General features: G+C 34.3%; 1 long non-coding RNA gene across 1 annotated transcript in view; it reads right to left on the bottom strand.

Annotated features, from left to right (window-relative positions):
• Positions 1-285: 285 nt before the first annotated feature.
• The window catches only part of LOC113924181, a 62,101-nt gene continuing 44,949 nt past the window's right edge, over positions 286-17,437 (bottom strand). Inside the window, exon 3 of the long non-coding RNA XR_003520569.1 lies at positions 286-409. This is a non-coding gene — a long non-coding RNA (uncharacterized LOC113924181). The remainder of the gene's footprint in view (positions 410-17,437) is intronic.

Below are 17,437 nucleotides of genomic sequence, written 5' to 3'. Positions count from 1 at the left end.
AATCCTGTAGAAATATGTGGCAGTTGTCCACATAACACACATAGGCATAAGCACATTGTTCTTTAGGCCTTTCCTCTGGCAGATGAAATGTGGTATATACAGCATAGGAAACGGGTTTTCCAGGATCTGTGCCTACTCTAACAGGAAGACAGTCAGATTGTATTTACCATCTTGTCTGTATGTAATGCCAGTGCAACTGCACGTCTTGAATTTGTTTATTCTATATTTTGGGAGGAGGAGAGTGTCTAGACAAAAGAATGGTTTGTTAGCTTCTTGCTATTGTCAGTCAAAAGCAGTATGTGCTTTGTGCCATGGTGCCCTGTTAGGTACATCCCCTTCAGAGTGTAGTGACGTTGTTAAAGTTGTAGATACACCTAGTTCACTCTTCGAGAAAAATAGACATTCTGCCCTGCAACAAGAAAGCAGAGAACAAGAACAGTTATCGCTTTAAACATTTAAGAATGAGGATCAAATTCTTTCTTTTTTTTTTTTCCCTTTCTCTTACTGGCACTGACACAAATGTGTAGATAAGTCCAAGAAAAATACAAAACATCCAAATATTTTGAACATAAGTCATGCTAGTCTCAAAATCCCTGTAAGATACATCATACATAACAGATGGCTCACATGACATTGAGATGAAAAATAAAATGTTGCACAGCTTTGCATATTCTATGAAAAAGATTATTCGAAGATGTTGACTATTAGTTAAAAAAATAATTTGGGTGTTTTGTTATTTTAGAATTGAGCTGGAAGTTTTCCTGTACCTTACTTCCCAGCTTTTTGATGGCTCGGGTTTTTGTTTTTGTTTTTTTTAATAGATTTCGGATTATAGTTTTATATTCAGATACTGTTTTTAAGAATAACATTGTGAAAACAAAACTGCTTTATAAATTCTGGGCAACAATTTTCTTCAAAAATAACTTTGTTCCATGTAACATGTACTGTAGCAAATGATGAAGATTATCTGTTTTTACATTTTATCCATTTGTAAGTTTCTCCATATGATAGTGAATGTAGGCAATGTGTATATATAATATATATAATTTTTTTATTCTACTGTTCATGTATCTATGAACTGATTTTCTTAAATATTAGGAAAATATTTCTCAAAATCATCTAAAAGAAAACTTACCTATTACTGTTTGAATGTATGGTAAGAAATGCACATCCAAGAATCACTTTGAAAAAGGGATGTGACGAAGGTACTAGGATCCACAGGAATTAATGTATAACAGAATGGTAAAGATGAAATTCCTCTCTATGTTAATATGACTGAAAAAACATGAAAAAGGGGGTGGGTGGTTAGAGTGTCTCCCTAAGGGAAATTGTTTGTGCCAGAGATGGTGAGACAGACTGCTATAAAGTCTCTGTACCTAGAAATCTTTTGGATGCCCCCCTCCAAAGTATTTACTTCCCTCCGTCTTGGCCTGCCTTCTCTGAAGTTCAAACTACTCTGGTCACTTCCACGAACTACTTGAAATTGTCTCACAGCTTTTACTGATGCAACCCTACAGTCCAAGCAGTCAACATGTGCTTTTTAAAATTAGGTTACTTATGTGTTGAAGGAGCGGAAGTCCATAGAATGCAGGTGAAAAAAAAAAAAACAGTTTTTTTCCCCTTTCCAAACATATGGATACATAGACAGCCCCCCAACACACACACAGTGCACCCCAAGGTACCTGGTTCTTTAAATTCTTCAAGTCAGATCCATCCTATATCTTGAATCAATTTTAGGTTAGGTTTCATATTTTTTGGTCACATTTAGACGAGAGAATGTCAGTTTTAATCCTAAGAATTCTTAAGTGTGGCTATCAAAATGGCCAGTAAAAACTCAAAACAGTATTTTTAAAAAGCCTCTTGTCTCTCTCACCCTGGCTCTGCTTCATGCAACAAGCAGCAGCATGGGACATGGAAAGCTTCTTCTCTGTCTTGCCTGCTGTGGCTCTAGTTCCTCTCCTGTCCCCACCCCCAACTAGATTGCCTTTGGATCCTCCAGATTTAGATCAAGGAAAGGGAGAGAAGCAATGAGTAGGAGAGACCTGACTTCGCTGACAACATTGTAAACTATTCTAGCTGCTCTCATTGCAGGATTTAGATCTTACTCTTTAGTAGAGCATTTTCAAAGTTCCTCAGAAGTGTCCTCACTGAAAAGGTCTGATTATAATTCCTCTGACATGAGTAATTGTATTTTTTCTTCCATTAGTTTCTTAAGAATAAAAACCTTAAGATCTGGGTAAACAGTGATTCCGGCCACACAGATTGTACCTTCCTGTTAGGTTCTTTTCACTCCTCCAGCTTAATAATTTTGAGACAGTCGTAGACTGGCTATTTTCCCAAGAAACAATCACACATACTTTGCTCCCACTGTCTGTGGTTGAACAGCACAATTTTCATCCACATGGAAGCGTCAGTCAGTTAGCAATGACAAGAACTGACAACAGAGTGTGTCACAGAATCTAAAGAAACTCTCTCTTATCTTTTCAATGTCAGTCCATTTGTTTCCCTAAATGTGTGTTGGCTTTGAGAGGTAAACAGTTTTCGATCATTTTTTCCAAGTCCCAAAGAAGTGGAATAGCATTTCACTTTCTAAAGGAGATACTTGGAGATACATTATGCCATTCTTGACTTAAGGCTTCATTCAAACTATGGCATTTTAGTATGCTTGTAGATACAGAAACCATACACTTGAAAGAAAAATCATTTAAGATTAGGTTTGCACGTGAGTAAAAAATGCTCATGATATCCAGAACCTAAATAAGACAGAATTTTGTTTTTATCTCAGATAATAGTAGAAAGGTAAGGGGGTTCAAGCTAAATCATGACTCGGCTCTCACAAGGCCCTCCGGACTCTCCTTTGTTTTGTCTTATTTTAAAGTGGATGACTTCCAAATCTCAGATCACTGCATGCTCCAAGATGGCTTCTTCAGCTCTAGTCATCACTTTCACATTCCAGCCAGCAGGAGAGAAAAAGAAACTGAGAAGAAAAGGAGCAGGAGACAAGAAACATCTATGTTTTTTTTAAGGAAGGTTACTTGAACTACCAGTTGATTCATCTGTTTATAATCCCATCGGCACAAACTTATGTCAGGGCTGTATTTAGCTGCCAGAGAGACTGATAAATCGATCCCCTTAACCTTTGGGTGCTTTTGTATTCTCTCACTATGAAGTGTAAAGTACATAGATAGGTGGTGATTAGGGGGTCTCTTCTCAACTTCTTATAGCTTACAGAATGAAATCTAAATTCCATAGTGAGGAACACAGCTGGATTAGCTGGCACCTGCCTACCTTTTCCATCTCAGGATTCCTTGCCTTTTTACTGTGCTTCAGCCATGTAGGAATACTTTGTGTTTCTTGAACATTCCAGGCTCATCTCTAACTCCCTCCTTGACACTTGTGCTTCTTTCAACCCAGAACTTTCTTTTCTCAGAATTTCTCTTTGATAACTCCATTCATTTACATCCTCAATAATGCTTTCTGCAACTAGTTTATAAATCAGGAAGTACTTCTCTCCCTATCCCAATCGTTACTTTTTAATGTGTTTTCTTGTATGCAGAGAGGGTGTGTCACTGTCTGAAATTATTTATTTGCTTATTTCTTATCTGTCTCCCCATAATCGCTGCAGATGGTGCTGTCTTCTTATCATTTAATCTTCAGTCCCTACAACTCTGCCAGGCATATAGTAGGTACTTGATATTTATTGAATAAATGCATGCGTATGCAAATGTTTTAATTTTTTTTTTTCAAATATAAAGCAGCTGCAAATGCAGGTGGTTGTGTCTGAATGCCTTATAGAAGTGTTTCGTGGTGGTGGTTATGATTGTTGTTTTTATTCCTCCATCCCCTCAAAAAAGCCCTTCCTTGGGGTGCCTGGGTGGCACAGTCTGTTAAGCTCCCGACTCTTGGTTTAGGCTCAGGTCATGATCTCAGGGTCCTGAGATAGAGCCCCATGTTGGACTCTGCATGGGGTGTGGAGTCTGCTTAAGACTCTCTCTCCCTCTGCCCCTCCCCACTGCCTTCTCTCTAAAATAATAAATCCTTAAAAAAAAAAAAACTGCCCTTCTTTACCTGCTTATTCTTTAACTAAGGTAATCCTAGTATTTGTTAAAATAATTCATGAAAATAATATAGTTTTTAAGGAATAAAAGCTACTATAGTTTACTTTCTCTAAGAAATGGGCTATATCACCCTGGGAACATTCAGTAATTCTCATGTCTTGCCTTTTTTTTTTTAACACTATCTAAACCATAGAATTAATATTCCCATTTAGATAAACCACAGAGAATTAAAATGTCCTAATTTGTGTCCCTATTCAATTAAACTGTAATATTTCAAACATAGGTTTAGTTTTATCCTTTTACTACCCATTAGGTAAAAATAGTTCTCTATAGATACTTGATGGTTTAAACCATGATGTCTTATTATTCTTTAAAAACGCAATTTCTTTTCCCTGAAAACTCCTAAAGTCACAGAATGCCTGGATATATTTGTTAAACGATCCTAAGGGTATTGTTTTCCTCCTTTTCAGTAGTCCTTCACACAGTCTTAGAACAAGAACTGATTATGATCTTTCAACGCCATATTTTGAGGCTTGGGCAAGAACAATGCATTTTCCCATTGCATATCATCTCCAACTTTTATCTTCTTAAAATAATCACATAAAAGTAATTCAAGACAACCTTAGATATGCAACTATTGACTCTTGCAGGCTTTTAATCACCTGAACTGCATTTGCACACTGATTCGCTAAGGAGGATTTCTCTAGCTTTCTCTTTTAATATGTTTAATTAAGGCGCAATATTAATTTATATTTTCTAAAATTAGATATTAGGTATTTTGATGCATGTTTTATAGACTTTGTATATGGACAAAATGTCTCTAAACAATTTGAATCATCAGATCATCTCAGTGTGGGTTCATTTTTATATGTATCTAAAATTAATATATATGTAATGGACTTATGCAGTACCTATTCTAAGCACTAACATATGAGATCTACTTTGCTTTGCTTAATTCACACATTCTACCATTTGATTTTTTCTTTTTCTATCCAAAAGGTTTACATAAAACTTTCTGGACAGAAATTATAACTTTTATTTTTCTGCACGTTTAGTAATTACCTCCTGCGTGTTCTCATTATCCTTGCCTTGTTGATGTTGTGTTTATGCCACTTGGAAATAATCTGTACATGAAGAGTTTCTTAGGGTGCCTTCCGGTCTGTACTACCTTAGCCTTTGTCCCACTTTTCTTTTAACTTTTTTTTTTAATCTTAGGTTGTGCATTTGTGAGGGTAAGTAGATATATGTGTAAATAACTAGTTGGGCATTATTTTAAGATGCTGATCTTTTTCTACTTATGTGTCTTGATAACCCTATTAGATTGCATATATTTGGTATACAGAATCCTCATTTTATTTGCTTTTTATCTGGCAAAATGCCAAGTAATTTTATTTGCCTTCAGTAAAAATTTGGTAGCACCCATCTGAATATATATGAAACCCATTTTCCATGAAATTCTGCAGGGTCTGAAAAAGATATTGCGGGTTCAGTTCCAGACCACTGCAAAAAAGCAAGTCAATTGGATTTCTTTTTGTTTCCCAGTTCATATAAAAGTTATATTTACACTATATTGTAGTCTATTAAATGTACAATAGCATTATGTCTAAAAAAACAGTGTACATACCTTCATTTAAAAATACCTTATTTGTAAAAATTGATAACCATCATTTGAGCTTTTAGTGAGTCATAATCACTGATCACAGATATAATAATAATGAATATAATAATATGTAATATTATTGAAATATATAATATATACTATAATGATGAAATACAGAATAATAATAATAATAATAATAAAATTTTTAAAGTTTGAAATATTGCTAGAATTACTAAAATGTGACACAGAGACATGAAGTGAGCAAATGCTGTTGGAAAATCGTGCTGATAGAGTTGCTTGATGCAGGGTTGTCACAAACCTTCAACTTATTAAAAAATACAATATCTGCAGAGTGCAATAAAGGAAAGCACAATAAAACAAGGTATGCCTATATTATCCAAATCATCATTTCGTTAAAGACCACCCTAGTTAAGTCAATTTCTCCCATTTTCCCACTCTCTTGCTATCACACTACCCTAGTTTATATTCTTCAAAATAGGTATCTGTACCTACATTTTGAAATTTAATATAGTATGAATATATATGAATAAAGTAAATAAGAAAACACTTTGTACTTTTAAGCATAGTATTTATTGCATTTATTACGTATACATATACGTATATACATATATGGAATTATATGGAATGTTACTCAGCCATATAAAAGAATGAAATCTTACCATTTGCAACGACATGGATGGAGGTAGAGAGTATTGTGCTAAGCGAAATAAGTCAGTCATAGAAAGACAAATACCATATGATTTCACTCCTATGTGAAATTTAAGAAACAAAACAAAGCAAAAGAAAAGCAAAAAGAGGCAAACCAAGCAACAGATTCTTAACTATAGAGAACACACTGATGGTTACCAGAAGGGAGGTGGGGAGGGGTTGGGTTAAGTAGATGATGGGGATTAAGGAGGGCACTTGTTGTCATGAGCACTGGGTGTTGTATAGAAGTGTTGAATCACACTATACACTGTGTACCTGAAACTAAGATTACACTCTACATTAACTAACTGGAATTTAAATAAAAATTAAAAACAAAACAAAACAAACAAACAAACAAAACACAAAGTAGCTGTGGAAATAAAAATAGAAATATACAATATCATTAAATTTTACCTAGGTTAATTTTCTTGTCAACATTATAACTTTTGCAGCCTGCTGTTCTGTTAAAAGAGGAGATTAGCACATGCTTAGAGGGCTACTAATGAGTTTTCACATTATATAATCAGAAGTATTAAAAGTAAATAATTTTATAGCTCTGTGGTTCAAAGTTATTTAAGTACAATGATTCTGCATCCCCTAAGATCATCCCCAGAATCACCAGAACCCACTTTTGGCACGATATCCATGGAGCAAAGGTGCCCCAGTGCATGAAAGCTTTAATCACTCTGGGTTCAAGGAAAAATGAATAACAGAGAAATACTAACCACGAATTTTCTACTCAACATTTTTTTTCAAATATTAGCCAGATTCTTGCCAATAGTTAATATTTAGGGTTATTATCTTTAACTATAGCATAAAAAACTCATATGTTGGCAAATACATTTAAATACTTGGGTTTTTCAAGTTTGGGTAACAAGATTATATGTTTATAAAATTTTTTCCACCATATCTCTTTCCTTCTCTTTTTCTCTTGCTCTTACTCTCTCTCAAGCATGCATTTTTTGCTCTTCTTAATTATACATAGTTAAAAGTCTCAATTACTTACATACATGTATATTTGGAATAAAGTTTTAAAATTTAAAGTAATATATATTATGCCACACATATTAATACCTCGTGTTTCCTAAATATAAATCTAGTGCCGATACATTATTACTTTGCAAAATGTTATACCAAATTAGAAGTTTAAAAGGTGAGTTATAACTTCTTATTCTGAAGATATATGGATTTACTGTCATGAACATATGTGAGGAAATAGATATTCTCTCTTGAAATATACAATATAGAATCACTTTTGTTGGTCCCTCACTTTCTATTAAATTTAACTTGGAGATTTTTTCAACTTTGGTCAGGAGACACAGCTTTCACCATTTATCAAAGGTTTTTCTTTGGAGATGTAAATAAATTATTTCCAATTGGAATGAGGCTCACATCTTCTATGGTAGGCACCTGTCTATGGTAACGAGACTAAGCCCACCACTTCATTATTCACATGCCACATGGCAGATGGCAGATGACAATGACCTTTAGTCATTTTGTCCAGTGAGAGATTAAAGTTAGCTCATAAATTGCCAATCTGCTGAGCCATCTGGTCTTTCACGGTGGATTTTCTTTAAGTCATTCACAAAGCTTAGGAAAATAATTTATTGACCACCTATGTTCTATGTATTAAGGACTGTCTTACAATGATAACCTGTAAACATTTTGGGATGAACAGTGTTCTATAAATGCTCCATGTGAAATATGTACAGTATATCTTGTACCTATGTATTTTTAAAGTAATTAAATTCCTTTCACATTAGATGTTTGACATCTCATATGTTTTCTGCTATGATGGGAGTGAGGTGGGTAGAGTATAAATAGGCTCAATGTGAACTCAAATAGTGAAGAACTTTTATTTAGAACTATCCGTAAAATTTATAGATAAGGAGATGGTTTATATTTTTGTAACACTTATTTTGCCATTATTGTTGCTTTAAAGTGAAATTGGAAGAATTTACAACAAATTTAAGATCCAGTGCTTAACTTTGTAACACAACAAAAGATTCCAATAAACTGTCAATCTGACCTTGATCTCAAGCAGGTAATTTCCAACTTCCCATATTCTGAATATGAGGTGCTCTGAAAAGAGCAGATCACCCATACAGTATTGGTAATTATGAAAGTTTGGGGCATTTTATGGTTGTGAATATCCAAAATTGATGTTCACATTTTTGGAATTTAGAGATTATTTCAGTTAAGCACTTTACAATGAAAACTAACTTATATGTTATTTTTTATGTCAATTATTCTTAAAATAAATATGGTGTGTTGAGACATAGACTACTATAATCCTTGGTGATTCCTAAAATTAATATATCAAGCAATTATTTTCTGAAAGTACAAGTGAAAGTAATTATTACAGGAAGGGCTAGCCAACACTTTAACCAAGCCAACTGTTTCCTTGGCAAGCGAATGATAGCAATTATTTATTCTTTTAAATGCATGATTACTATTATTATCAATGTTATTTAATAAAATAGGCATCATAGGAACAATCACATTTTTTCTCTCCCTTTTTCCTCCCCTTTTTTCTCCTAATTCCATGACTGCTAAATTGGTGATGGTCTCTGACTTCAGGGAGCTTGCCAAATGAGAGAAGTATATGCATGGTCCTTGACTTCTGTATTTCCTGGCATTCCTTCCGGAGTCCACTATTCATGATGAGTATAGCAGGCCAAGAAGATTCCATCCGTCTCTTGGCTGCAAGGTAGATGCCGCATTTATCATTGTTAAAAAGGGAAGACAATGGGAAACACTTGAGGTAAGTGTACAAAATCTAGGGTAGAGGGTTAAGTTAAACTATAAAATGATATTTGACGGAAAATGTGAATGTTTGGAAATTCTTTAAGGCTCTTTTCTTTTTTTTTTTTAAGATTCTATTTATTTATTTGACAGAGAGAGATAGCAGGAGCAGGAACACAAGCAGGAGGAGTGGGAGAGGGAGAAGCAGGCTTCCTGCCGAGCAGGGAGCCCGATGTGGGGCTCGATTCCAGGACCCTGGGATCATGACCTGAGCGGAAGGCAGATGCTTAACGACTGAGCCACCCAGGAGCCCTAAGGCTCTTTTCTGATAGTTACTTTCCCCCTTGCTCTCTGTGTAAAGCAGGAGGTTAGCCTGACCTGCAGTCAGGGGACTGCTTCATCTCCACTCCTTTCACACATGCACATACCACCTTCACTACCACTTACTTACTAGTTTCCTTTAAGTTGACTTGTTTGAGACCTGAAAATTGTAATGCATGCTTTCTTGGCAAAAAGAAGACTAATACCAATACCCACTGATATAGCTAAAAATAAATCTAATAGAAATGAAAGAAATATAAAAGGTTTTATAGATATTGTTGCTTAACCAAAGCTCTAGCATGAGGTCTTCTATTTCTTTCCCAGAAAGGGGAATTATTAAGTATTAGAGAGGTATCTAACGCAGGGTATTTTCATACTACAGCTTCTTCCTTGACTAATACAGACTATAAAAAGAAGTATAAAACAAGTCATTTTCAGGTTCTGAGTCAATGTAATTAGAGTATGTGTCTACGTGCCACCTAAAATCATTTCTCCATATCACATTTTGGTAACCCTGGAATAGGTGTTATTCTTTAAAGCCAGCGCTATCTAAATTTTAACCCAATTTCTGCCATTTCCCAACTTTGTGTCTTTAGGGACTCATAATTACCTGACACCCCCCCTCTTTTTCTTATTTTATAAACCTTGGGGCATTACTTATTTCAGAAGGAAGCAGTGAAGACTGAATGAGGATGTATGTAACAATTTGTCCTGTAGCTGTACAGTTTCTGAAACAGTTGGTAGTTATCATAATTTTTGAAGGGGGAGCATCAAATGAAATTATGAAACTGCTAGTCAAGGCATGCTAATGTCCAGGAAGGCTGTTGGTATTCTTGACTTTCGAAAACATAAATTTCATCATGACATATTTGTGGTTCTTTGACATTATTTTTTCTACTTGGATTTTTTTTCATTTCTTCTTGGATTACTTTAAATCAAAGTAAAATATTTTGTAAATTGACATCAGTTTTTAATAAAACCAAAAAATGAACAAATTTTAATAAAGTTGGATTTTCCAAATATAACTTGCCATCCCACATGCTCTTCTTATAGTGTGGTATCTTTCATCCCGCATGCTCTTCTTACTATGTAAGGTTGGCAGAACTCGGTGGGTTTTTGTGACTATTTCCACCACTGCAGTACAGAGGGAATGATGTAAGATGCATTCTGAATTCAAGTCATAAAAGAACATGCATCTACCACATTGTTCATCAACATACTTGCACTAGAACCCTGTATTGCCGTGTGAGGAGTGTGATGGTCCTGAGGGTTGCAATGTGAAAAAGTCCAAACCAGCCCCCACAGAGAAAGACTGCAGAGAAGTCCTGAGAGCTCTGAAAGAGAAAGAGGGGCCTGGGAAGACCCTGTTCCTCCACATCCCCCTCTACTGTCCCAGCTCCAGCTACCATCTGATAACTACCATGTAAGAGACCCCGAGCCAGAGATTGCAGCCAAGACCATCCTACAGAAACCATGAGAGAAAATAAAAGAATGTTAATTGTTTTAAGTCTCAAAATTTTGGAGTCATATGTTTAACAATAACTAACCAGAACAATGATCCAACATGATACAGCTCTTCATGTTTTTATACACACTGCCATATATTACAAGTGCTTTTCCTTTCTTTCTTCTTTTCCAAATGGCAGTAGGCTACTGTTCTGTCTGGAAAACATTATTTTCCTAAATGTTACCTTCTGGTAATCCCAGGATCTGTTCTATTGTTCTACTTTTTTTTTTTTGGCTATGTTATTTTTTTATATGTTTTATTTTTCCTTCAATGATAAGATACTAGAAAGTATGAGAGAATTTTAAATAGATAATTTATAATAATTATAAATTATTATCTATGTTTTTAAGTTGGAATGTATGGGAGGGGGATTAAAGTTTCTCATTAAGAAAAAAAGATCAGAAAATGCTGATGTTAAAAGAAGACCATAAAGATAATGCATGCCGTCTTGAAGAAAGACTTTCCCAGTCTGTAGTTAGAGGATATTTGGATTACTCAAATATCCCTTTTCTTTTTCAGAAGCCCAGAGGAAACAAGAAATGGCAATAATTAATTACATATTTTTTAAAGAAAAATTAGTTTAGGAAAAATAATTAGTTGAATAATTTCTGGTATTTATAAATAGCTGAGAAAATAACCCCATAATACGACAGAATGATCAACAGTAAAAGAAATAAAAAGAATGACTCAGAAAAAAAAATTTTTTTTGTGCCATTATCTTGGAGGAAAAAAAGTGGTTAAATTATTTTTGGCAAAGTATCTAGAACTATAACAAAAGTTCAACTTTCTTGAGGTCTAGTTTCTCCAGTCAACCTCTCTCTCTACACTGCTACCAATTTTATACTCAGTAGAAACATTGTCACAAGGTTACTTGGTCCTTTTTGCTCTGATATTTTTCAACCAAGGTATCAGTGTAAGAAGCAATTTTATTGGGAAGAAGTTTTATGTGCTTCTATTTAATACTGATAACAACAACAACAACAAAAAGCATAGCATTTTGGTTCTTTGTTTGTTTTAGTTTGTTTTGAATGATAGACTCTAAATTGTCAACAAAGACTGAAAATTCATTGTGTGAGAATAATAGCCAAATCCAATATGAATCCATTTTGGTATCTTCTGACTACCAAGGGAGTGATGCATTCTACTTTCATTGTTTTTGTCTGTTTTCCTACTTCTACAAGTGATGTTTACAATAGGCTATCACCCAGGTTAAGCCTAGTATCAACTCCTTCTGATCTGTGTTTTATTTTGCTTTACTACTTCAGCGGCATGTGTAGCTTACTCCTTGCCCCCACAGAACTTTGGGAGTTTTGCCCTTTAATAAATACCTTTAGAATGGGGACCTTCCTTCTTTTGTTAAAAATCTCTCTTTGCATTCAAGTTACTAGCTTGTATGTTTCTATAGTGCACACATACACTGACACCCACATATACAAGAGAGGGAGATAAAAAAGGAGACAGGAGAGAGAGAGTGTAGATTGTTTTCTTTGTTTCCAATCAGTTATAATATCTCTGTCCAGTAAGACATCAGGGTCAGGATGTAAAGATTTTGTAAATATTACTTTAGATAACTACAGTAATATTTTATCTGAAGCTGAATAAAGACTGTAATGATAGATCTATTCACATAAAAAGAAATATATGATAATGTAATGTAAATGTTAATTTAAAAAAATTGTCGTTTCTTATTAGGAGGAGATGTGCTAAACCTATTGCTTCTCTGACCTGTGGGATTGAGTAGTTACACATGTATTTAACGGCACTGATCTTTGTCATTCTTGTATGGCATTTCACTGTGATTTGCTTATACTTGAAACAGAAAAGAAAACACATTTCCACTTCTAACAGGAAGAAGATTATAATACTCACTACATATTTTCTTTTTTCCTCTCCTTGAAACACTATAGTATATACTGGTTGCTCAGCACGGTCTACAGAAATATCTTCCAAGAGAAGTTACTAGAATGAAAGTATCGTATACTGTCTGGACAGACTTTGACAGTCCACTTTAAGAAACTAAATTTCTTCACTAGATTTATTATGAGGACCCTCATGACTACTTTCACTATTTGTTTTTATTTATTTCCCCACCAAATCATCTGAAATTCTCGGGAAAAATTATTTATAAGAGCACCATATAATGACATTGCCGTGAAACTTTTTAAAAAATGAGTATTCATAAATTTCCCTAAATTAGTCCTTCTGAGTTAAAAACTGAATTTGAAAATTCAGTTTGACTCTGCCTTGTGGTGTACACGTGTTGTCTAAAGTTCTAGAACTTTTATTTTTTAAGTGTCAAAAATGACATTTTAAAGTAACCTTTTGTTGAAGACAGGTTTAAAATAATCACTATAGTTCTTTATAATGCTCACAAAAAAAAAGAATTTTAATTGCTGAGCAGAGTACTCAGCGCTAATAAAAGGCTCTGTGCAGAACACAAGGGTTTGTTTCACTAGAAAATATTTTGAAGTAATTTGCCTTTTACATTATGCTATGATGGGATGGGGCATTGCCTACTCTCAGGATTCAAATAAAACACATAATTTCAAGTTAACCTAAATTTGAGCCATATAAACATTTAATTAAGAATGAATGAAATATTGTGCTTGAGCAAAATATAAATAAAAAGCATCTGTTGGGCAATTTCTGAAAGGCAAGTGGTATTATATTCTGTTATAGGCATTCTTAAAAGAAATGTATATCATAATTTAAAATGGCAGACATTTTTCCTTATAAATACTGCCAACTAGTTTTATAGATAGTGTTATTCTAGAAGGCTACTCACATCCTGCCAAAGTACATACTAAATAATCTTATTTTTTTCCCCCTTAGACTGACTCTGCCCATCCTGCAGAACTTGACTTTTGTTAAGAAGTTGAGGCACATAAGATGACATTACCTACACTGAGTGAGCACCACATTGATCAATTTCACTTCCTGCAACTACTTTTACTCAGATTTTCTAACTCATTTTTGGTCATTTACTCAAAAAGTTATCTTTTTTCACTTTTGAATACTATCCTTAAAAATGATGAAAATGCAGCTGTACATAAGTGGAGAATATTTTTTGGTAAATTACCTTATGAAATTTGTGGACAACATTTTAAAAGTCCCTAACAATTTAATTTAAAAAAATCTTTTTTATTTTAACTGGCTAATTCACACTGGAACCTTTTCCTGTGTTTTTTTCTATGTGAAATTTGGGAACAACCCTTTAAAGTTCATTTTTGTTTGTTTTTAAACTCACTTTTATTGAAGTACCATCTACATACAATAAAATTTACCATTTTAAATGTATGATTCAAAGAGTTTTGACAGGGATATGCAGCTATGTAACTACTACCAGAATCAATACATAGAACACATTTATCACTCTGTGATAGTTCTGTCGTGTCCCCCTAGAGTCAGGCCACTCCCCTCAACCCCCATGGAAATCACTTATCTGATTTCTAATTATAGTCTTGCCTTTTCCAGAATGCCATATAAATGAAATCATACAGTATGTAATCTTTTGTGTCTGACTTATTTCTCTGAACATAATGTGTTTGAGGTTCATCAAGACTGTTGCATGTTTTCACAGTCCATTCCTTTTAATTGCTGAGTAGTATCTTACTGCAATTTGTTTATTCATTCACTGGTTGATTGCTTCCAGTTTTTAGCTAATTTAAATAGTGTTGCTTTGAATATTGGAATATATATCTTGTGTATTGTTCAGGGTTCTCCAGAGAAACAGAACCAGTAAGATATATATATATATCTCAATAATTTGGTGGCTCATGTTTAAGCATTAGTCTGACCTTACAGTGAGAATTGCAGTTACTGAATTGGGAAAACTCCATGAAATGGGAGTAGTTGGATCCTGGGGTAGCAAGGAAAATGGCAGGCAGACACTTAACCAGCCAACCAAATTAGACTCTTACAGTCTCTTGCTCCCCAAGCTGCAGCATTAAATACAAAGTCTTTACCTACTAAACCCATATCAAGAAATTCAGCTTTATTTACTTTATTTTGTTCCACCATTATCTCATGGTGGTATTGATATTCATTTTCAGACACATTCCCCAGATTTCTGTTTCAATTTCCAAGTCTTTTTTTTTAATTTTTTTTGTTATTATGTTATGTTAATCACCATACATTACATCATTAGTTTTTTTAAATTTTTTTTTACTTTTTTTGTAAAGAAAATATCCTTTATTTTTTATTTATTCTTTTACATTTTTAAAAAGATTTTAATTATTTAAGAGAGAGAGAATGAGAGATAGCACGAGAGGGAAGAGGGTCAGAGAGAGAAGCAGACTCCCTGCTGAGCAGGGAGCCCGATGTGGGACTCGATCCTGGGACTCCAGGATCATGACCTGAGCCGAAGGCAGTCGCTTAAGCAACTGAGCCACCCAGGCGCCCACATCATTAGTTTTTGTTGTAGTGTCCCATGCTTCATTGTTTGTGTATAACACCCAGTGCTCCATGCAGTACATGCCCAAGTCTTTTGGAGTGTAGTATACCTCTGATGGGTCACATTTTGTGCCTCATCTTTAGGGGTCTGTTGGGACTTGAGTTTAGTTATAAGTCTAAAGTGATAGTGGGGGTGTTTCCTAAGGAAACTTAACATTACTTTGAATAGCACTGCCTCATGGGAGGCCATTACAGTTTTCTTAGACAATCCAGAGTTAATAACATCAGATAGGGGTGGTGAATGAGGCAGGGAGCCCTCTTCCACTGCCAAATTGACTCATCAGAATTTAGGGGCTCAGTATCCCTAGCTTCATCAGGATCTCTCCACATGTCCCTGTTCCAACTTTAAGGACCTCATTTCTTCCCAGGCAGTGCCCTCACATTAACACTAATACCCTATGAGATTGGGAGTTCAATTTGGGCTGCTATTCAGATAATCACAGAATGGGATTGAGTTTGACTTTTAGCAATCTCAGCTCTGTGGCTACAAGTGATGGAGGTCTCTTTCAGGGCACATACAGAGCTTTCAGATCATTTATGCAGCATTTGGGCTGGACATTTGAATCCATGAACTAATCTTTTCCTCACTTTGCAGTGACATTAGGAGCAACCAGCTAATCTTGTTATAGTCATTAATTTTTCAAAAATGTTTGTTTGAGGGTTTTATATACATAATCATCCAGCTCCTTTCTTCTTTTTTTTATATATTTTTATTATGTTATGTTAATCACCATAACCAATGTCCCATCTCAGCAGTCAAGCCATATAATTTCCGTCTTAGGCTTTTTATTCTATTTAGAACTTCAATTGATCGAATGAATGCTACCCATGTTAGAGAAGGCAATCTGCTTAGTCTACTGATTCAAAAGGTAATCTCATTCAAAAAACACCCCCAGAGACACACATGGAATGATGTTTGAGGAAATATCTGGCCCAATTAGGTTGACACATGAGATAAACTATCAGAAGATGTTTCATTTCACCCCTAAGTAAAAACTTAGGGGTGAAATTGCTTGATCCTATAATAAGTGTATGTTTATATTTCTAAAAAAACACCGAACTGTTTTCCAAAGTGTTTGTACCATGCAAGATTTCAACCAGCAATGTATAAGTGTTCTATCTGCTCTGATCCTCACTAACACTGGGTATTGTCAATATATGTAATTTAAAGAATTTTTCTTCATTGTGTGGGTGGTATCTCTTTGATGACACTTAAAATAGTTTTATTGAGGTATAATTGACATATAAACTTCACCGATTTGAAGTGTATATTTTGATAAGCTTTGACATTACGTGTAAAACCATAAAACCACTCCTACAAACATGAAAATATGTATCATGAAGTTCTCCCAGTTCTTTCCTTGACCCACACCTACCCTATATATATAATTTTTTACCTGACTTTTTTCACTCAGCATAATTATTTTGAGATTTGTTCTTGTTCTTGTATGTATCAATGGTCCTTTCCCTTTTATTACTAAGTAGTTTTTAATTTATGGTAAACCATATTTGTATATTTATTCACCTGTTTATGGATATTTGGCTTGTTTCCCCTTGTGAATTATTGCAAATAAATTTGCTCTAAGTTTTTATGTACAAATTTCTGTATAGACACACATTTCCTTTTCTCCCGGATAAATACCTGAGTTTTGAATGGCTGTATCCCTTAGAATATACGTATTTAACATTTTAAGAAATTTTGGAAAAACTAATGATATTGATTTTGGAAACCCTAAACTATTATTTTAGTTTACTAGTCAATTTTACAATTAATTGAATATAATCAATACATATTATGTGGGAATTTTCAGAGTGTAATTTAAATTTACATTACAAAATATTATTCACAGTATCACACATAGTACAGTCCCTTGCATGTGTGAGGGGTATGTATGTGTAGGGAATGTTCTGGGAAGCTATAAAACAAAGTAAACAATGTGTTTATTTATTTATTTATGGAAATGAGGAATAGAAGTTAGGGAATGGAGATTGAATGGGGTTTCCAACTTTAAGGTTTATATAAACTTTTTTTTTTTACTGTACATA

This window comes from Zalophus californianus, chromosome 2, assembly GCF_009762305.2.
Source record: "Zalophus californianus isolate mZalCal1 chromosome 2, mZalCal1.pri.v2, whole genome shotgun sequence".
Classification (NCBI taxonomy): Eukaryota; Metazoa; Chordata; class Mammalia; order Carnivora; family Otariidae; genus Zalophus; species Zalophus californianus.
The sequence above is the reverse complement of the archived record's forward strand: the minus strand, read 5'-3'. Positions and strand labels throughout refer to the sequence as shown.